Genomic DNA, 23,132 nt, shown 5'->3' with positions numbered 1-23,132 from the left:
ATGTGTTAGCATATAGCTAGGAGAAAAGAAAAAGCAGGCAAAACTATTTCACTGAATACTAACATCATCTGGAGCACACAAGAAAGAATGCACAATGGTGTCATTTAAAATACTGTGTGTCAGAGGCTGGCTGAGGACATTTCCATTTCTGCTCATTGCACCATTCATGCTGTATAATAATAATAATAATGATAAAATTTTATTTATATCCCGCCCTCCCCAGCCAAAGTTGTGCTCAGAGCGGCTAACAACAATAAAACTAACACAGTTTACATAAAATCACAATCAGTTAATTGAAATGCATTCTGAAATCGATTCATTCTAAAATCAATTCAAAATCAAATTAACGGCAACCATTGGGCTCAAGATCCTGCAATTGCTTCTGTATCTGATATGGGCAAGAAGGATAATAGTTTTGGGGTGAAGGAACAGGCACTGGGGAATCAGACACATCTGCTTTCCCCAACCTGGTGCTTTCCAGATGTTGTGGACACCAACGTCCATCAGCCGCAGTCATCATTTCCCAGTTATCAGGGATGATGAGAATTGTAGTCCAACAACTTCTAGAGGAAACCAACTAACAAAAATTAATAATCTTTCCAGTTCACCTTAGAGACCAACTAAGTTTGTTATTTAAGGTGCTACTGGAAGGATTCCCCCCCCCCCGACTACGGCAGACCAACAAGGCTACCCTACCTGTAACTAGAACTTCTAGAGGGAATCAGCTGGGGAAGGCGGTTGTGCATCATCACTTTGCTAGCAGCCCTTTAGGACACCTGGATGAATTGCTACACATAGGATTGCTTTCTCTCACCCACTTTTTTGTGTTGCCATGGAGAAGAGAATGCTTTTTAGCACTGAAGCAGGATTTGGAACATGTGTGGATTATAGGACCATTTCAAAATCCAGAATCTGTCTTAGTATTTTGAATCTTTTCTATTGCAACTTTGGAGGGGTACTATAAAAAAAGATGAATTTTTCACACAATAACCTGTGTGAAAATTCATTCTCACGTTTCTCAAAGTCTCGACATTGAACAAAAACAACAGAGTCCAGCGGCACCTTAAAGAATGACACATTTATCATGGCATAAGCTTTCAGTCACCAATGCCCACTTTCTTTTCTTAGTTTTTTTATTAAAGATTTTCTTTTTTTACAGGTGTATGTGTAATGTCTCTCGTATTTTTTCCATGTAACATTTTTACAAATCAGTTTCATTTGTTGAGACATTGGGGGTGGAGGGGTGGAGGGGTGGAGGGGGGAAGATGGGGGGGGTCGGGTGGCGATGTTTTTATTTTGCTTAATGTAAGTAGGGTTTGGTGTCAGTGTTACTCGTGCAGGTTATCTGCTGTTCACTTGTGTTCCTTTGGTGGTGAGAGAGGTTGGGGTTGGCCTAGGGTGTGGTTGTTTGTTTGTGATTGGCTGTGGTGATCTTTGTTTTTATGTGTGAGTGGGTGTTTTGGAACAGGTTAGCCATATTGATTTATATGCTGTTGGTGGATTATTGTCATTGTCTTGTTGGACTGTGTACGTGATAAAGGGGAACCATAAAGGGGTGAAGGCGTCTTCTTCTGTTTTTAAAAATGCATGAAGCAGATAGTGGAGATGCTTATTACGGGCATGGAACTTGGGGGCACAAGAGGAGGCCCATTTTGCAAGCTGAAGGTAAGAAAGGAACAATTACATTCAGAAAGCAGAGAGAATGTATGCCAGTTTTAAAATCCTAACCCCGCTTACCTGACACACACAATTTTAGTGCGGTCTTTAATATAAACAAAAACATTGGCACATTTTTTTGCATTGGTGGACAATGGAAAGAAACCTTGTACAAAATAAGCCAATTGCAGCACAATGGAAAATGCCAGGTGAAAGTCCAAATGAATTTCATAACATATTGAAGCATGTGTGTAAGATTAAAAGAAAGAAAGAAAGGTTAAGGACCCCTGGACAGTTAAGTCCAGTGAAAGGAGATTATGGGGTTGTGGCACTCATCTCGCTTTCAGGCTGAAGGAGCCAGCGTTTGTCCACAGACAGATTTCCGGGTCATGTGGCCACTTCTGGTGCAACAGGACACTGTGACGGAAACTAAAGCCCACAGAAATGCTGTTTACCTACCCGCCGGAGCAGTACCTATTTATCTACTTGCACTGGCGTGCTTTCAAACTGCTAGGTTGGCAGGAGCTGGAACAGAGCAACAGGAGGTCAGCTCATCGTGGGGATTCGAACCACCAACCTTCTGATTGACAAGCCCAAGAGCCTCCGTGGTTTAGACCACAGCGCCACCCGTCTCCCAAGCATGTGTATATATCCCTATCGGTAACTTGGAGCTGAAGAAGTAGGTGCACCCACAATGTGATTCTTACAAAAAAGATGACTCTTAAAACAAGGTATTTTTAACATAGGGATCTATTCATATGACCCTCTGTGTGTACCAAGATGTGGGCTGAGTGAACATCTAACTTTGTGGTTCAGAAACTGGACTGTGGTGCCCCCTGGGGGACTGGGGGATTACCTAGGGGATGCTAAGAGGCAAGGAGGTAGCGGAGGGAGCTGGAGGTTGTAAATCATTATCTGACTTTGAAAAGCTGGTGTCACTGGATCAAGTTCATCCATTTTGTTGCATTAATTTTAATTGTTTTGAATTTTATTGTGTTATTATCTTCCTTAAGGTTGTAAAAACTGCTCTAAATAATACTTAAAAAAATAAATTACAGTATTGGGCATTGGAGATGAGTTCATGGAACCAAAAGGGCAGTGGTCCCAAAATGCTTGGGAAGCACTGATCTAACTGCGTTGCAATATCCTCAGATCAGGTTTCTGTGTGCCAGCAACTCACCAACCTAGCCACCCAGCCACCAATATCATTGCATGCTTGCTAGCTACCTGTGCACATAGCAGCAAAGCATATAACCAAATGCTCACTGTAGTGGCCCTCAAACAACCCATCTCTCACTATAAGAGGTCCAAGCAAAGTGCAAAAAAACATTATAATCTTCCAAGGTGCTATGACTTAACCAAAACACTGCTGAAGTTTGTTTTCGATTTAATACCTCTCCGCCACTTTTTAGCACAACGCTTGTGGCTTTATTAAATTCTCCTAAATCAAAACTAGCTCTTGACAGTTTTCCAGGTGAACATCACTGGTTTGATGGAACTGTGAAAATGAGGCAGGCTGAAAGAAATCTTTTGCTCAGAAAGAAAGATGCATGTTTATGTCCTGCAATTACAGAAAAAAGAGGTATTTGGGCAAAACATCAAGGGGAAATGATGTAGTTTGTGTTTCAGGTGGAAATTACATGAAAAGAGCTGATCTGAAGCTAATTGCCTAGTTAGATGTTCATTTGTGTGAAAAAGAACCTCCAGTCTTTTGCTATTTTTTAACACTAAGTGTGAATATGGTTTAAACTCCCCCCCCTTCATTATTGTTTGCCACCCTTTTGTTTTCTTCACAGCTATTTCTTCTTCTTCTTCTTCTTCTTCTTCTTCTTCTTCTTCTTCTTCTTCTTCTTCTTCTTCTTCTTCTTCTGTTTTCACTGTCCCGGGCTTTATTTCCCCTCGGTGCCTTTCGACTGACTTGTCCATTATGACTTATGTGCTTTTGTTGAAGATGTCACAAAAGCATGTCTGGCATGGTGCCATGACACCTGTAAACAAAATCATATGGGTCATTACAGCCAATCAGGTGAAATGGCACCAAGTACAAGCAACAATCACGGGGCTAAAAGGCCACTAAACAGTATCAAAAGCACCAAAATATTCAGCAATGTGAGGCTGGGGGTGGAATTTATTCAGCTGCACTGAACACTGCACTGCACTGAACACTGGTGAGCCAGTGTGGTGTAGTGGTTAAGAGCAGTGGACTCATAATCTGGTGAACTGGGTTCGCTTCCCTGCTCCTCCACATGCAGCTGCTGGGTGACCTTGGGCTAGTCACACTTCTCTGAAGTCTCTCAGCCTCACTCACCTCACAGAGTGTTTGTTTTGGGGGAGGAAGGGAAAGGAGAATGTGAGCCGCTTTGAGACTCCTTGGGGTAGTAATAAAGCGGGATATAAAATGCAAACTACTACTACTACTCTTCTTCTTCTTCTTCTTCTTCTTCTTCTTCTTCTTCTTCTTCTTCTTCTTCTTCTCCTCCTCCTCCTCCTGGAACAGGCAACTTTTGAAGCAGATATTGCAGTTGGAAAATATCTAAAGCAGTCCCCATTGTGGCTCTGTTTGCCTTTTGGCAGAGGGACAATTTATTTTTCGAAATACACCAGAAACAACCTACAGAAAATGGAGTGTGAAGTTACTTAATAAAACCTCTGTCCTTAGCAAAAAGTACTCAGGGCATCCAGGAGAAAAGGAAAATTATAAAGACAAGTTGAAGTGGGGAAAAACAACACACGGCTTCCAATAGGTGTTTAATATAGTTTTGTGATTAAAAGGCTTTCAGGGCTTAATTCAAGCCAGGTATCACTGGACCCCAGACCTGAAATACATTTTCCATGTTAGGAACTTTAGAATATGTAAAAACACAAAAAGGGAGAGGAGGTCTCCATTGTGGTGTAAATCTGAAAGTTTCCTCTAAAATTCGAGGGAATTTTGAGGGGAAGTAAAAAATAAACAAATAAAATGGTAAAAGTTCCTCAAGAACTAAGAAATTTTGCATATATCTAGATGTCACTGAATTGTACCAAATGAAAATCAGGTGTGAATTTGGGAGTTCCACAGCAAACATCTGAGAATTTCTGAGAGAAGCATTAAGAGTAAAGATGGACAGTTCAAGCTGTTTCTGGTCTCAGTCACTTTCATGTAACTCCATTCATAAGTCTGTTTCACCTCAGTTCCACATTCTTCAGCACTTTCTAATTTTTTTTAATAAATCATGAAAATTGTCATTACTATACTATACTTTCCCACCATATATGCATTTCTGTATTCATTTCATCATAAAATATAATTCTCTGCTCAAAAGTTGTGTATCACAAAATTAAGAAAAGTGCTGTCACCAAAGAATAACTGTTTTCCAATCTTTCCAAATGTGAATTAGCCTGGTTCACTTTAAAAATGCGAACTAAATGTCTTGAGCACTGCTAATATAGAATATTGTTAAGTTCAGCACAATTTTTCTAAGTAATTGTACTCTGGGAGAAGACCAGAGGCCTTCCTTTTAGGAATTACAGGGACAGAACTACCCAAACGGAATGGGATTTTATTTGTGTTTGCAACTACAGCAGTAAGAATGTTACTTGCCCAAAAATGGAAAGGAGAAGAAGTCCCAGCGAAAGAAGAACGGATACAAAAACGTATGGAATATGCAGAAATGGCGAAACTTACCGGAAGAATAAGAAATCAAGGTAAACTTTTTATGAAAGAATGGAAATGGTTTGTTGAATATTTACAAACAAATTGTAAACAGATAAGAACATTGGCAGGATTATTGTAATAACCTGCAGCTTTATAAGAGTCTAAAGCAGATGAATAAATGGGGAAATTAAACTAATTTGAAATATGCAGAAAATATAAAAAATAAATTTAAGGAACTGCAGAAACAAGGGGGGAAGGAATGTGAAGCTTGTGGACCTAACATATAAAATAAGAAAACAAGAAGAACATACATTTAAAGAAGATTGGAAAATGTTTATTGAATATATGGGAGGGGGGAATTGTGTACGCTTGAAAAAGTTGGCAGCATTAAGGTAAATTCAACAGTGTAAATAAATTTTGATGGATGCAGACATGGAATACTGAATGGTGTTTTATATGTAAAAAATGCAGGGATTTGTTTTACGCAAAATGAACTATGGAAAGAGAAGAATGGAAATCACTGATATTTTAAGGTTGTTTAAATGAATATTCTAAATTTAAACACAAAAGTGTTTGTGTGTGTGTGTGTGTGTGTGTGTGTGTGTGTGTGATATCTAAATCTTGAGGAATAGAGGGGACTGCCAGCTAGCAAACTTATAATTGAGAACTGCTTGAAAGAGAAAGAAAATGTCAAACAGATACAGAGTCAATCATTATGTTTGTTACTCCCCCCACCACTGAAAATAGCTGGGCAACAATTAAGCAGTATTATATATGTCATTGCATCAGTGCTGGAAGTTCCCCATGATCCCCATTTATTTCATGGCACGTCTCTGGGATGCAGAGCCTGGCGCTGACATTTGCACCCAGGAGAGCAACGAGCGTAGAATCTGCATCCAAAAGGACTTTCCTTACAATGAGCAGAATAAATAAAAGCATGTTTATGCTCCTGATTTCCATTTCCTAAAGATGTTCAGAATACCTAAGGACTTGAAATATTCTCTCCGTATAAGATCAGGAAATGAAAAATAATTTCTCAGAGTATATATCAAAGAAGAGTACTTGGGTGGCACACTCACTCATAAATAAACCTGAGAGGGAATAAACAGGTGCACCTCACCAATGAAATCCCAGGTATTATGAAGAGAGGTATATTTATGGATTGTTCTGAGAGAGTGAGATATTTCTAGAGCTCTCTTTCAGGAATGCAGATGGGTAACAAAGCAACACCTGGGACAGAACTGTGGTGTTACTAAACACATCTATGGCAATGAATAGTGCAGTAGTTTCCAGTGAAGGCTAGCCATGAAATATGGAGGGTGGCTCAAAAAATAAACCACCGCAGTCAACAATAGCAACGCCAACAGCATGTGGTACTGAGGCATGGCAGGGGCAGGCCACCACAAATGAAAGGGCCTGCAGGAGATGAACAGTCCACACTCCTTGCATGTTTGCAAGCCCCTGTGACCCAGCTTGTGCCTAACTAACCGACTGAAATCATTTGCGCAGAAACACAATGTGTGGAAATCTCTCCTTATAAAATCAGCAGGACGTAAAAAGGTTTAATGTTCCCTGGTGCCAGGGACTGGGCAGAGGAGGAATGGTGAAGACCGCCTCCCCAGCCTGAACCTTCCAGAGAAGAAGGAGACAGTTCAGAATTACAACAGGGGTTTGAGGGAGGTCACAGCTCAGAGGAAGACGAGGGAGAAAGATGGGAAATAATGGGAGAGGAGGAGGAGAAAGAGGAACCACCAGGAGAGCAACAGCTGACGGACACAGTGTCTTTAGAAAGCATTCCAGACCTCCCCTCTCCCAGAACCCGGCAAGCCTTGAAAGTAGTAGAGCAAAAGGCTCAGAAGCAAAAGGCCCTCAGAGCCACCCATAGGGGAGAAAGTGACAAATGAGGAAGTGGGAAAAATGGGGGTGGAGAGTCACTCAGAGCAAAGCCACTATTCCAAGAGGCTGCATTCCCAAGCCTCTCTCTGTAAATATTGAATAAAAAGCAGATGGTAAAAACTTTTCCTTGTCTTATCCATTCCTGGCAACCTGTCGTGGTTGGCTCCTCTGCTGCCTGACACCTGAATTGTGTTTATACATCTTACTGTGGGGTGGGGAGCCATTTAGACTTGCCATTAAAGGTAAAGCGACCATTAGGTCCAGTCGTGACCGACTCTGGGGTGGTGGCGCTTATCTCGCTTTACTGACTGAGGGAGCTGGCATATAGCTTCCGGGTCATGTGGCCAGCATGACTAAGCCGCTTCTGGTGAACCAGAGCAGTGCACGGAAACGCCGTTTACCTTCCCTCCGCAGTGGTTCCTATTTATCTACTTGCACTTTGACGTACTTTCGGACTGCTAGGTTGGCAGGAGCAGGGACCGAGCAACGGGAGCTCACCCCGTCGCGGGGATTCGAACCGCCGACCTTCTGATTGGCAAGCCCTAAGCTCTGTGGTTTAGACCACAGCACCACCCACATCCTAGACTTGCCATTACAGGCAAAAGCCATTACTTGCCAAAAAGTGTTGGCCATCTCCAAGTCCTCCAGTGGCCGTTCACTTTAGCCAGAACCGATGCCAATGAAATTCTCCGCACTGGCAGTGCACACAGCTCCTGAAAAACAGCTCACCCTGGATTAACCCAGTTGTGTAGTGAGAAACTCATGTTGAACACAAATGGAGGAGTCAGGATTTAAACTTTTCCTTTGCTGTGGAGCATATTGTATGTAGCCTTGGTCTAGCTATTCTCCCTGGGCCAAACCTATTTCACAGGGATTTTGTGAAGATAAAATGGCATAATCCCGAATGTGATAATAATGTGATAAATAAAACATAGTTAGCCTGCTGCAACAAAATAAAATAGTAACAATGATCTAAAAAGTAGGTTATTAGGCTAAGGTTACAAGGGAAATATATATTAACTGGTTATTAATCCTAAACATTTTTATGGATGCAGTGATTTTAGTGTAATTTCTACCACCCAGGCTTCTTAAACAGCCTGAATCTTCATTCCATGTCTGGTCGGGACGATTTACAAATTTCTGATTCCATTGCCACCTCCCCACATCTGATTTCTTACTGCTGAGGAAGGTGAAAGAGCATTAACCCAAGGGGAATTAAAACGACCAGTCTTAAAGCCTGGAATACCAATTCAGAAACAACACATTTGCTCCAGGTAATAGCTGGTGTGTGTGTGTGTTTAAAAGAAAATGCAGGCACAATTTTTGACAGGGAAATAAATACCAGCATTATGATTAGCCTCCAACAGTGACTGTGTCTGAGCCTTGCCCAAACATACATCACCCTGACAAAGCTCTGCCAGCCCAAACCATTATTTACCATGAAAAATTACCTGGTCTTTAAAAATTATGGAGCTCGTGCTGAAAAGGACATGTGTATTTTTCCTTCCCCACTTTCTGGGAACGCCAGTACATCTAAGCTATTTACATGAAATCAGGATTTATCACCACTCTTTAGCTCTCCCTGCTGCTGCACACCTTCTGCTGGAGGAACATGCAAGCATGAAGAATGACATGCTCTGAACATCAGTGCTTGGAGGATGAATTAGCTAATCCGCACATGGAGTGAGCAGAAACCTCCTAGAAAATATCACTTGAGATCTTGGCCTCACATTTCAGAACCCATTTGACTTAATTTGAGTTCTAGCTTCTGATGTCACGGGGGCTGGCAGATAGATTGTTTTGAGTATGGCCAGACTGAGAATTCACCAAGCTTTTAAGAGTCTGTGCACAAGGCCCTTTGACTTCTCAGCACTCAATTGCCTGAGCAGCAGGGCTCAACACTTAGGGCTGCCATATTTCAAGAAAGTGAAAATCGGGACACAAAAGTTGTTGAGCACGGATGCTATTTCCATAGGATGAATCCCGTATGTGTCCAGGAAAACCCAGATGTATGGCAATCTCTGAAGTGCTAGGTTTAAGGTACTGGAAAAGTACTCCCTATATCATTGGACTTGTTCAGATGTTGCAGCAAAAGTGGTTTGAAAAGAGGTTCCTTTTCAAAAAGAAGCTTAAGATTTCTCAAACCAAGACTGAAGGCTGAGCAATAGTCATCCAAGATGCATTGCAAGAGGTGAGCTGCTTCCTGCTGTGACAACTGTATCCCGGTAAAACAACTGGTACACATATTATAATAAATAATAATAATAATAATAATAATAATAATAATAATAATAATAATTTTTATTTATACCCAGCCCTCCCCAGCCAAGGCCGGGCTCAGGGCAGCTAACAAGCAATAATAAAAACAAGTTGAATGAATACAACTTACAAACAAGATTAAAATACAACATTGAAACATTGAAACATAAAAATGCAGCCTCATCACAGGAGGAGAAAGGAAAAAAGAAAGAGGGAGAGGGAATCAAATTGACTCCAAGCCAAAGGCCAGGCGGAACAGCTCTGTCTTACAGGCCCTGCGGAAAGAAATCAGATGCTGCAGAAATCATATTGCTAACTTGGCTACAACAGACACGTGTGTGGAATTCGCCAGGCCAGTTTCTCATTCATGTACTAAGGCTTATAAGCTGCCTTCTGTGAATATTGCTTCCAAAGTGGAACAGCAGGGGTTGGCAATCTGCGGCCCACAGGGGTCATTTAAACAGTCCACGAGCTGCCCCTGATTCAAGCCGCCTGCTAGGCAAGTCCCTGCATACTGTGCTAAACCGGTGCAGCACAAAGTGGGGACTCGCTTCCGCGGTGCTGGAAGTCATGTCTGCGCAGATGCAGGTGCCAGAAATTGCATCTGTGCAGACACGATCTGGCCCACAAAGCAATCTCCATGGGAGTAAACTGGCCCAGGCAAGGTAAACCTTGCTGACCCCTGGATTACAGCAACACACACAAAAAACCCACCTCTTGTTTCTCTCACAGTAAGCGAAGTCCAGAATGTCCTTTCACTCACTTGTACAGTCCCAGTGAAACTGACAATAGGAGAAGACTTCTGACCTAGAAGCGGAGGAAACAATCTCTTTCCGTGGTTACTCTCTAGTGACTGAGACCATCTGATAATGATGTCTTTCTTGTAGGGAAGGGGCCCAGTTCCCCCAGTGGTCCTTGTTCTGGCTGGTGGACAGAAATGTGTCCTGACCCTTTCTGCCAAAATCAGAAGATTTCCCCATACATTTTACTGTGGGGAGGAGAAGCCATTAGACTTGCCATCCCATCCTCCAAAATATGCTTGGATTGTGGCCATGTTCAGAGTCTGCCTCCCTTCAGCTCTGCCATCCTCAGGCAAATGGCCGTTGAAGTCATTTTTCTTTTCCTGACAGGGGCCAATGGAATGGGCAGGATTGGTCTCCCCATTGCCATGGTGCTCTTCCAGGGAGGAAGGGAGTGTAACTTTCCAGAGGGCCTTGATGCTCTGGCAAATGGTGGAGGCCAGAGTGTTCTTTGTCTCACTTTTTCAACTTTATGATGGGAAACTTTTTTGAGATTTGCTGCCAATGGAGGGGGAAAGAACCTAAATTGCCTTGGCACTTTCAGAACCATCTACTGAAAAGGAGAATTGTCCACCACTGGACTGTTTTCAAGTGAGGCAAATGGTAGAATTTTTCACTTGCCATGAGTGCTTTTATAGATGAAAGTGGTTGTACAGTATCATCTGACAAAGAGAAGCCAATTACCGATGGACATATAAAGAAGTTACTGTTACCCTAGCATTACTGTAGTCATTTCAGTTTCTCAGAATCTTACAATTTGGCAAGCTGTATGGGGCCTGCACATTGTGCATGATGCATTTCTTGCCAAAGAATATCCATGTCGTGAAGTAAGCTACAGTATTATCAACTGATATTTGCTGGACACATTAGATGAAAGATACGTACCAAGGAGGCAATTTGTCCTTTAATGGGATTTCTACAACAGAAGAGGGAACAGCTCTGCATTGTCAGAAGTGATCATTCAGGAGGCTTTTGGCAATTTGATGTCAACTTTGTAAAATCAATATTTTATACACGTAAACGAGAAACACTGTGATGTATATCCCATGTTTCTTTTTTTTTTTAGTTATTGGAGCAAATAATGTCTAATCTCTGTTTGCTCCATTTAGGATCCTGCAATTAATCAATTGCTCTGTTTGTCTTCTGCTTCCCACTCCCGCAATCTGCACATGGCTCATCCCTATGATCCCCTTAATACTTCAGCAATTTAGTATCCACCTGGTCTGTGTCAATACCTTTGTTCTCAAATTAAGCTCACCAATAACTGGATGATGGCAATCAGCACCAAGGACAGTGCCCTCTTCACTCTCCTTGATCTTCACACTGCCATCGCTAACCCATAACTCATGGAACTGCCATGTTTTCATTTTGCTACATTTATTTCCTTTTCTTGTTTACTTAGGATCAGAACATAGCAATAAAGCTATCCGGGGAAATCTTTTCTCCTGTGCTAGACTTTGGAGATGCATTGAATGCTCCTTCCACTGCTCAGTCACCTCACTCATTGCCATGGTTTCAACTGTCTCGTAATTGCTGAACTTATACATTGCTCTCAGCTAAGAGTTTAAGAATTATTGCTAGCTTTCTACCCTACAACCAACACAGAATTGTGCAAAACTCTTCCATTTTTTTTGGGTGTGTGTATGGTCACTACTAAAGATTTCACCATCATTACAATTTTTGTTTTCTACCCTTCATACAAGCACACACATACACACCCTTCAAAATCTTTTCAACCAGTTTAACAGATGACTTGGATGCTTGCAGATGCACCATATTCCTAAGCACAATGTAGAGCAGGGTATGGCCTAGAGCAGTCAAGCTCCACTTGAAGCATCAGTGAGATATGAAGGGAGGGAGAGTTAAAGCTGGGGGGGGGGGTGGAATCCATCCACCACTTCATTTATTTAAATATACAGTTAGCAAATAACTCCCCCTTTAGCAGGTGATAGATGACCCTTTGGAAATGGAATATTCAGCAGACCTTCCATTTTATTTTTATTTTTTTAAGTTATAATGCGAATGGTTCCCCATTTAAAAACGGAAAACATTTCTCCCTTATATGCTACTTTTCTGTGTTCTGAAAGTGGTTATTTTGTGCATGAACATTTCAGATAAGTAACCCCCTCCCTGCAATCTCTAGCAATATGATCCAGCAAGAGCTGCCCTGTGAGATCTCAGTTATCATTTAGCTTGGTGTTTAGCCTCAGCTGGTGATTCCACCCCACCTCTGATTTAAGGATCATAACTAGCACTCCTCACTTTGTTTCCAGCCTAATGATAGAAACCTGGAGTTTCAATATCCTCTAACAACAAAACTTGGGTTATTCTCTATCTATCTGTTTGGAAACAAAACAGGAACACACACAAGTAAAGGAGTGGTTTCTGAATACTCATGGAACCCCCTGGCTATCCAGAGGTGTGCTATTTATTTATTTATGTTGTAAATTCCATTAGTTTGTAATTAAAATTTAAAAGTTTTCAAAGGGTTTGTGTGTGTGTGGCAGATCCAGGAATTGTGAGGTTCCAGCACCTCAAGAATGTTGAGGGCAACGGGTCCATGGAGTGATGCAGGTGTCAGTTTTATTTTTGTGGTTTTTTTAAAAGGAAAATACACAGGAAGACCTGACCACAAGACTGGCAAGAACTGGCTGAAGAGGAACCCATTGGTTGACAGTTAAGTGAAAAACAAGTGCATATAAGATACTAGAGTGGTTTTGACATGCACAGTAAAAATGGGTTGAGTAATATTTTTTTTCCATGGTGAAATGTTCTGGTGGCAGAAGGTAATTGGGTAGCGAATGAATATATGACACATATTTACTTATACATGTCCTAATGTTTTCAGTGCCCCCCCCCCCCAGACAACATTTGGAACAATCTCACCTGAGTCTGGGTTTGTATGATATGCTAAGCCAAACCAAACGATGGCATAGCAGGTAATAACTCAATAACAGTGCTGACTGATAATATTCTGCTGTATAGCTTCATAATTATGTGGTACCTTGTACATAATATTGTATGCCCATCACTATTACTTAACAAGATACAATTTTATTGTAATAAAACTGTGAACGTACAAATTTAAATACATTACATTCCACTTATGGAGTTTGTTCTACAGAGACTTTGAAGTAGCTATACAAAATAATGGATACAAACCAGAGAATAAAAGCCTCAAGTTATTAGGAGAATATATAATCGTGTGTCATTAGACATTAAAAATTATCAGTGTTTGAGCTTTTCATTTATTCTGGAAATGAAACAATGTTTCTTAGCTGGACATTATTAGTCTTGCTTTAATTGAATTAATTACATTTTGCTTTTTCCTCTTGAGGTTTCCAGTTTAGATTGTAGTTCAGGAATAGCCTTTTAGCATTAATATTTGTCTAGTTAAGAAAATAAGAAAGCACCCCCCCCTTTCTAACCACACTATAAATCTAGTTAACTATTTCCCAATAGTGGAGAAAGCAGTTGCATCAGTCTTTGAAAAATGCCCAGTTTCAGTTAAGTCCTCCATTTCCACTACCTGATACAAATAAGAGAGAATAATGTTCCCATGGATCATGTTACCATGTGATGCCTGAAATAACGATGAGAGTGGAGCTCATTTTTCTTTTAAAGTCATTTTCCTAAAACAAAGATCCTGTAATTCTAATATATACTTTGAAGGTAGCACATTCAGTGCTGTCCAAACAAAACAAAACAAAACAAACAAAAATCCATCAACCGGGGAGGGAGGAATCTTACCAACGATCTGTTTTTTCCCCATTTTAGTTTTAAACAAATGTACAGTGATACCTTGAGTTACAAATGCCTCAGGTTACAAACGCTTCATGTTACAAACTCCGCTAACCTGGAAGAGTTACCTTGTGTTGAGAACTTTGCCCCAGGATGAGAATGGAAATCGTGTGCCAGCGGCGCAGCAGCAGCAAGAGGCCCTATTAGCGAAAGCACGCCTCTAGTTAAGAACAGTTTCAGGACCTCCAGAACGAATTAAGTTCATAACCGGAGGTACCACTGTATATGGTGTCTCTTTACTCCTTTGGCAATAGCTGTTTGCCGGTCCCATATTCCTTCATTTGCAGTGCCGGATTTACATATAAGCTAAACAAGCTATAGCTTAGGGCCCCACTCTCTTGGGGGCCCAAAAAAATTTAAAGGAAAAAAACAACTGAATGTACATTTCCAAAATATAAGATAAAAACCAAATAAAATAAAACCTACATACAGCAACAGTGTTTTGTGTTTATTAAATATTCAACACATATATTCAACACAAAAAATAGTGACAATTTGTTGTTGACAAAGGACAGCTGGACATATAAAGGGCCCCATTACCTTCAGTAGCTTAGGGCCTCATCAAACCTAATTCCGGCCTTGCTCATTTGCCATACTATTGTTAAATCTGAGTTGCCTTGGCATTCAAGACCATATGAAGCCATCATACCAGGCATAGTGACATGACCTCATGAACACAATCATGGGCATATCTGAAGCTAACAGGATTAACTAAATGGCAGGGTGGGCATTTGTTAAACTGTTGTGATTGTAAGCACTTAAGTAGTGTTTTAGTGTTCAGAGAGCATCTCTGCACTTTATGCCCTCCAGTCAAATGTCATCACCCATACATAACTGATTGTTTCTTATTTTTAATAAAATACGTGAGTTGCCTCTTTATTCCACTAAGTACTCAATGCAGCCTACAAAAGAATAAAATGTGCCTGACCCTCAACACATAAACATGTATGCACTGAAAACAAGAGCATTTTCAAGTGGCAATTGAAGATACATAAGTATAGGATATACCTAGATCTATAAAGCCTCACTTCTCTATGTCCATCCCTTTTCTGCCACCACACAACTATATACCATATTTTCCTGTGTATAACATGCCCCCCATGTATAAGACGCCTCGTATTTTGGGGGACTCAAATTTAAGGAAATGGGGGAATGTGGCTATATTACTTGGGGGGGGGGGGATGCAGAAAAGCACTGACCCGAATCACAAGCACTCACAGAAGCCAACAAGTGCCTGCCTATTCACAAACACCAGCTGGAAATCAAATACCCAGTTGCCGCAGCAGCCAATCCAAAGCAGCCCTTGACACAACAACCAATCACCTGCCCAGTTAATGCAGGAACAGCCAATCCAAATCAGCCCTTGCCGCAGCCAACAATCAACAACCAAATCACTGCTTACAAGCTGCAGCTCGTGGCTGCAACAAATCACCCGGTCGCCCAATGCACGGCCTGTGTATAAGACAAGCCCCGTTTTTTAATGTTATTTTTCAGTTAAAAAAACCTTCGCTTTATACACAGAAAAGTACATTTGAATTCTTCACACAATTGGACTAGGAATTAAGCAGAGTAAGTGTCATCTTCTTGGTACTGGCTCTGCGCAAACCTCATTGAAATGAGCATGTTCTTGTGTATTTCAACAAGGCTTGCACAAGAGAACTGTTGTGTGTTAATTGATCGGTTGAGGAAGCCAAGCATCCATCTTTTCCTTTTTTCCTTCCTTCCTTCCTTCCTTCCTTCCTTCCTTCCTTCCTTCCTTCCTTCCTTCCTTCCTTCCGTTATGTAGTGTAGTTTCACCCTGGGCCAACAGGGGGATACTGTATATAGTTTTCACTTAGGTCTGTAGATAGTTTTCACTCAGGTCCGCGGCAGTTATTTTAGGCGGGAACTCTGGGCTGTTGTGGTTACAATGTTGACAGCCGGCTGCCTATAAAAGCAGGCCGGCTGAGCTGTTTGCAGTCAGTTCTATTCCAGCTTACAAAATAAAGAGCTACTTGAAGAAATCGCTGTGCCGGCTGCTATGTCAACCCACAACCTAATACTGGCGACGAGGATGGGATGGATGGACATCAGAGCACAGCCAGATGCGGCCAGCCTCTGAACTGAGCTGAATCACTGAGCTGAATCACAGAGCGAAATCACTGAGCGAAATCACTGAGCGAAATCACTGAGCGAAATCACTGAGCGAAATCACTGGGCAGAACCAATTCAGAGCTGACTGTTCTGGCTAGAGCACTGTGTTCCATCCATCGCCCTTCACGCCGGCATCGGAATCATGGCTTCACTTGTGCCTCTACTGCCGTTTGCGCCAGCCTCTGAATCATGGGACTCCTACCTCGCTCGGTTCGACTGCTACCTCCAAGCCAACGAGCTGACAGCAGTATCAAAGGATCGGAAGCGGGGCCTATTCCTCAGCCTCTGTGGGCCTGAGGTGTTTGAGACGGCCCGAGCATTGGTTGCACCTGAAGCAGTCCAGGCAACACCATGGGACACGATCCAAGAGAAGCTCCGCAACCACTACGCACCAAAGCCGTCCAAGATTGCTGCCCGCCATGCGTTCTACCACCGGAACCAGGCAGAGGGGGAGTCAATCAACAACTACACCACCGCTCTGCGACAGGCTGCAATGCACTGTGAGTTCCGAGACTTAGACGATGCCCTGATGGATCGAATCGTCTGCGGGGTCCGGGACATCCATCTGCAACGGCGTCTCCTAGCCAAGCCAGACCTCACGCTACAGAAAGCCATTGAGGAGGCTGTGGCCTCAGAAGCTGCTGAACGCTCCGCCCAGGAGATCCGCAAGTCCAGCAGCCCGCGTCTTGCTAGGGAGGCAGTTCCGGTGCATCATGAAGAGGCCAGCAGTGATGAGGCATCCTCCAGTGAAGACGATGACGTGCACCAGACAAAGCGGGAGCGCAGGAAGTTCCAACAGAAGTCCAAGGGCCAACCGGAATGTGCCGGCTGCGGAGGCAACCATTCCCGTGCCAAGTGTCGATTCAGAGATGCCATCTGTAGGAAGTGTTCCAGAAGGGGCCACATCACTAAGGTCTGCCGATCGGCTCCGTCTGACACCCCCCCCTTCATCAACTCGCAAGTCCAAGTCTTCACTCCAGTCTGACAAGGAAAGTTGTTTCGCTCTCACCAACTGCCGCTGCCCGTCTGGAACCACGATTGGCCAAACCGACTCGCCTACGTGACGCAAGCTGAACGTCACGGTGCTCATTGAAGGAGCTCCATGTGACATGGAGATCGACACCGGGTCTGCCCTGTCCATCGTGTCATGGAGCACCATCAAAAGACTGGTACCCAGAGTGTCCAAAAGGCAACTCGACTCTCACCGCGTACACCTGAGAGACTACCAGGGAAACGACATTCCCGTGGTAGGCGTTGGCTGGTTCTGGATTGCCTTCAAGGATTTTTCGGGCCTGCTCCGGTTGGTGGTGGTCGAAGGTCAGCGGCCAAGCCTCCTAGGGCTAGACTGGTTTGATGCCCTCGGCATGGAAGTCACCGGCATCAACTGCATCTCTAACGTAGAGACTGAGGGTCTGGTCAAAGACTTTGCCGAGGTTTTTGACGGCACCTTGGGGCAATATACAGGTACGCCCATCTCCTTTAGCCTTGATCCACAAGTCGCCCCCATCAAGCTAAAGCCACGCCGGGTTCCCTTTGCTCTCAAGGCTAAGGTGGACGAACAACTGGACAAACTGATCGCCCAAGGGGTTTTGCAGCCGGTTGACCACGCCAAGTGGGAAACTCCGATCGTCACGCCTGTCAAGCCAGATGGGTCGGTGAGAATCTGTGCTGACTACAAGTGCACGATCAACAAGGCACTTCAGCAGCACGCTTATCCGGTTCCTGTTGTCCAACACCTGCTGCATTCCCTGGGTGAGGGTAAGGTCTTCGCTAAGCTGGACCTTGCCCAAGCCTATCAACAACTGTCAGTCGATGATGCCACTGCTGAAGCCCAGACGATCGTCACCCACCGGGGGGCATTCCGTTGCCGCCGGTTGCAGTTCGGGGTGAGTGTGGCTCCTGGCATCTTCCAAAGCCTTATGGAGCGTCTCCTGTCAGGGCTTCCGGGCGTGGTACCATATTTTGATGATGTTTTGGTGTCTGCAGACTCACACCAGCAGCTGTTCGAGCGCCTCCGTGCCGTGCTGACCAGGTTCCAAGAGGCCGGGCTCAAGGTAAAGAGGGAAAAGTGCCAGATCGCCGTTCCACAGGTAGAGTTCCTGGGCTATCTTATCGATGCCTCCGGCCTTCACCCAACCACATCCAAGATCCGCGCTATCCAGCAGGCCCCCACCCCAAAGAACAAAATGGAGTTGCAGGCATTCCTGGGGCTGCTGAACTTTTATAACATGTTCCTGCCCCACAAAGCCACAGTGGCTGAGCCTCTTCACCGACTCCTGAGCACTAAGACGCCTTGGGCCTGGGGTCATTGGGAGACGGTGGCCTTCAACGCAGTCAAGGCTCTCCTTTCTTCAGACAGTGTGCTGGTACAGTACAGTGAATCCAGGCCGCTGGTCCTTGCCTGCGACGCCTCACCTGTTGGCATTGGTGCTGTCCTTAGTCACCGTTTTCCAGATGGAAGAGAAGCACCGCTCGCCTACTTTTCCAGGACACTATCTCCGACGGAACGCAATTACAGCCAGCTCGACAAGGAGGCATTGGCACTTGTGGCTGGAGTGAAGAGGTTCCATGAATACCTCTATGGCAGGACTTTTGACCTCATCACTGACCACAAGCCACTCCTGGGCCTCCTCGCCGGTGATCGTCCAACTCCACCGGTCCTCTCGCCACGCATGCTGCGATGGACTGTTTTCCTGGCTGCCTACCACTACCGGCTCATCCATCACCCGGGGAAATCGATGGGCCATGCCGACGCCCTCAGCCGTTGCCCTCTTCCAGCATTTGTGGAAGACCCGGCTCCAGCTTCATTGCTCCTTCTGATTGAGGATCTTCCGGCAACCTAATACCTTCCTTCCTTCCTTCCTTCCTTCCTTCCTTTCTTTCTCATTAGACACAGAATGTCTTGGGCTGGACCTTGAATGCTTTTGAGCTTTCGCAATGTGATCCAGGAACGGGCATCCCCCAATCAACAGATGCAGGCAAACTGCCACTGCAGGAATATGCTGGCACAGGTCACAACATGTGCTATCGTGCTCACCATTGTCCTGTCCTCTTTGGAATGATTTTCTCCATTCCCGGTTGAGTACTAAGCAGTAGGGCTGTGCTAGATATATTATATTGTGATTTCAGTTGGGGCAGTTTTGCTGCTCCTGCCAAACCGTTATTGGAACCAACCACCTAATCAGTGTAATATGGTAGCTTTGTAATTATGAGTCCAGCAGAAAAAGGAAAGGGAAAATAGGCACAGTGTTAAACATTATTGTGATATTGTAAGCATGTTATTCTGCTATGTACGATGCCCTGTATTGGTTTTCTATATAGCCTGGCACTAGATGGTACATTATAGGGTCCTGAATAACAGTATGTGAAGGCTGGTGGCCTCTGTAAGGCACTTTACAAGCAACCCATAAAATCAGAACTGAAACTCACAAACCAACAAAACAGTCACATTGAAGATCCTTGTCACGTATCAAAGTCAGTCGCATAAACAATTTTGTCATTCACATGTGCCTATATATCCAGTTACAGATAGGTAGCCGTGTTGGTCTGCCATAGTCAAAACAAAAAAAATTCCTTCCAGTAGCACCTTAAAGACCAACTAAGTTAGTTCTTGGTATGAGCTTTCATGTGCATGTACACTTCTTCAGATACACAGAAGAAATGCACACGAAAGCATGCACACGAAAGCTCATACCAAGAACTAACTTAGTTGGTCTTTAAGGTGCTACTGGAAGGAATTTTTTTGATGTGCCTATATATTCATTCACTTTGTCATTTGCCCAGCAAGATGAACCAACAGCACATATTTATTGGGGGGGAAGTAGGTTTCTGCTTCTTCCCTTATACAACTACTAAGTATAACTAAGTATAACTACTACTAAGTTGTTTGCTTTTACTGTATGATTCCCACATAAATCCTAGATTATGGAACTTTATATGCAGCAACAGCCTACAAAACAATAGGCACCTGGGTGGGAAATCTGCTCTTTTGGGATTTTCTTCCTTCAAACCCACGAGTCTATGGATCAAGTCCAAATTCAATCCAATTTATGATTTTCACGTTTATACATTCCAATAATTTCACAGTCATTTTAACACTTCAAAACTTGACTTTGTCCCCCCCTTTCTCCGGTTCCTTACATTTATTTTCAATATCTTCTGCATATCCAAATTGACTTAATTTGCTCATGTATTCATCTGCTTTAAATATATACTCTTATGAAACTGCAGGTTATTGCAATAATCCTGCCAATGTTCTTATCTGTTTACAATTTATCTGTAAGTATTCAATAAACCATTTCCATTATTTTATTTTAAAAAATAAAAAAAAATCCAAATTCAATCCTCCACGGGGTCATTGTGGTGAACATGGTATTCGTCCACTCCATTTTAGCCACACAACACTATAAGGTTAGGCCAAGAGACTCTGATTGGCCCAAGCTCACCCAAGTGATTTTCATGGCGGAACTGGGGATGTGAAACTCTAATACGCTAATCCAGTATTTCCCAAAGCAGGTAATACTGCCCCCTGGAGGGCACCAGAACAATCTAGGGGACAGTAGTAGCCTTGGTGCAACTGGGGGGAGGGTGTTGAATAAAAATAAGGGGGTGGTGGAAGCATAAAGAAAGAATAACATTTTGAAAAAAACGTTCTTACGTGTTTCGTCTGTTGAGTAAGAAGAAGAAGAAGAAGAAGAAGAAGAAGAAGAGTTTGGATTTGATATCCCGCTTTATCACTACCCTAAGGAGTCTCAAAGTGGCTAACATTCTCCTTTCCCTTCCTCCCCCACAACAAACACTCTGTGAGGTGAGTGGGGCTGAGAGGCTTCAGAGAAGTGTGACTGGCCCAAGGTCACCCAGGAGCTGCATGTGGAGGAGCGGAGAATCGAACCCGGTTCACCAGATTACGAGTCCACTGCTCTTAACCACTACACCACACTGACACTTGCTGCCAAGTTGAGCACTGTTGCAGGACGGCGACAATGCCTTCCCTGCATCTGGCAATCGTGGAAGCAAGGGGTTTTCCCAGGCTTGGGTGGATGCTTTTCGGCTTCACCCAGACCTGGGAAGTGGATCACAGTTTGCCTGCTTGTTTGGCAAGCAGACTGCTACACCAGCCCAACCCCTGGGGTGGATCATACTGAGCTGGTAGGCTTCACTCAGATCTGCCCCATGGGTTTTTAATCTTTCTTTATTATTGTCAAGGCTTCAGGGGATCTGATCCCTCCCACGGTGGCAGCCAAGAAGTAGAAAAACAGGAAGAGTTCTTACCAGTCTTTTATTCAATATTCACAGAGAGAGAGAGATGTAGAAATGCTATCACTCTTAGATAATAGCATTGCCTCCCTTCTATTCTACATCCTCCCTGCGCTGGCTAATCTGTGCTTTCTGCCTCTGAGCTTTCTGTTCTACTACTCTCAAAGCATGCCGTGTCCTGGGAGGGTGTGTGTGTCAGGAATTGTGAGTGGCAGCTGATAAGACATGAGTCTGGTTAATTAAAAGGTTGGTTTATTGCCAAACAAAACACAGTAGCTCGGGAGCTCTCCCCCCGAGCAGCGTCCATCACCATCATGATTACTCAACTGAACTCTCGCTTCCTTTCTTCCGTCGTCTCCAGCAAAAACAGAAGTGTGTCCTTTTCCTGGGACGCTGTTTGTCCCTCTCTCCCTCTCTCTTGAAGCCCTCCCCTCCTGTGGGTTCTGAAGCTTACAGGCTCCCCTCCTCCTTCTGACAAGCTATCACTCCCAGTCAGTTCCCTAGGTCTATCACATGAACATTCACCCACTGTCAGTCTGCTTATTTCTCTGGCTGCCTGCATTCCTGTGCTGGTCCCGTGAGCTAACCGAGAGGCGAGGTCCAAGTCCAGTCCGAGGTTGAAGGTGCACTATCGAGGCAGTCCGTAAAGGTTGAAGCTGGATGCAGAGCAGGTAGTCGGGTGAGGTCAGGAGCTCCGGCAGGATAGCAGGACAGGGTTCAGGCAGGAACTGACAACCCGCAACTTGGGACTGGGGCTGGCTGGCTTTTATCTGCCCCGAGGCATAGGGCAGCCCTGGTCTACAGGTGACTCGCCTCTCCTGGCCTCGAGGCAAGCACTCCTCCTGAGGGAACTTAGTTCCCTCTGCCTCTCTGCCCTGAGCCTCTGCAGCTCAGGAGAGGCTGAAGGGCTACCGAACCCAGAGGCAACCTCAGCTTCCCCTGACAGGGCTGAGAGTGGAGCACCTACAGGCAATGGGTCCTCCATCATCTCAGGAGCCAGAGCAGACTCAGCTGGTGTCTGCTCCTGAGGATCCGGCACAGGTGAGGACCCTTCAGGCTCATGCCCCAGCCCCGGCCCAGCTGGTTCTGGAGGCGGGGAATCCTGTGCAGGTTGGGATCCCTCAGGTTCAGCATCCGAATCCCAGGCCATCACAATTCCATTGTCTCCCTCCCCCCTTTCCCCTGTATCTGCTGGCAGCTCTTCAACAGGCAACTGCCTACTCTCAAGGGAGAGTTCTTCCTGTCAGGAATGCTGTCTAAAGACACTTTGTCTGTCAGCTGTCTCTCCCCTGGTGCTTCTTCTTCCTGCTTCTGCTCGCCTCCCAATTTTCTTCCCTCTGCAGCTTCTGAACTATGACCTTCTGCAAACCATTGTTCTAAATCTATACTGTCTCCCTCTTCTCTGGGAAGAGCAGGAGGTGTGGGGGGGGGGACAGACTCCACCATTCCTCCTCTCCTGACCAGTCCCTGACAATTATGTTGTTCGACGTAGGTAATAATAATAATAATAAATTTTATTTATATTCCGCCCTCCCCAGCCAAAGCCGGGCTCAGAGCGGCTAACAACAGTAAAATAATAAAACATTCTAAAATCATTTCATTATAAAATTAATTCCAATCAAATTAATGGCAACCATTGGGCTAGAAGTTCTGTGAGGATTGCCAAAAGAGGCAGTCAGGCTGTGCCCTGGCCAAAG

The sequence above is a fragment of the Podarcis melisellensis genome (assembly GCF_964234715.1).
Source record: "Podarcis melisellensis genome assembly, chromosome: 7".
NCBI classification, from domain to species: domain Eukaryota; kingdom Metazoa; phylum Chordata; class Lepidosauria; order Squamata; family Lacertidae; genus Podarcis; species Podarcis melisellensis.
Note: the sequence above shows the minus strand (reverse complement) of the source record.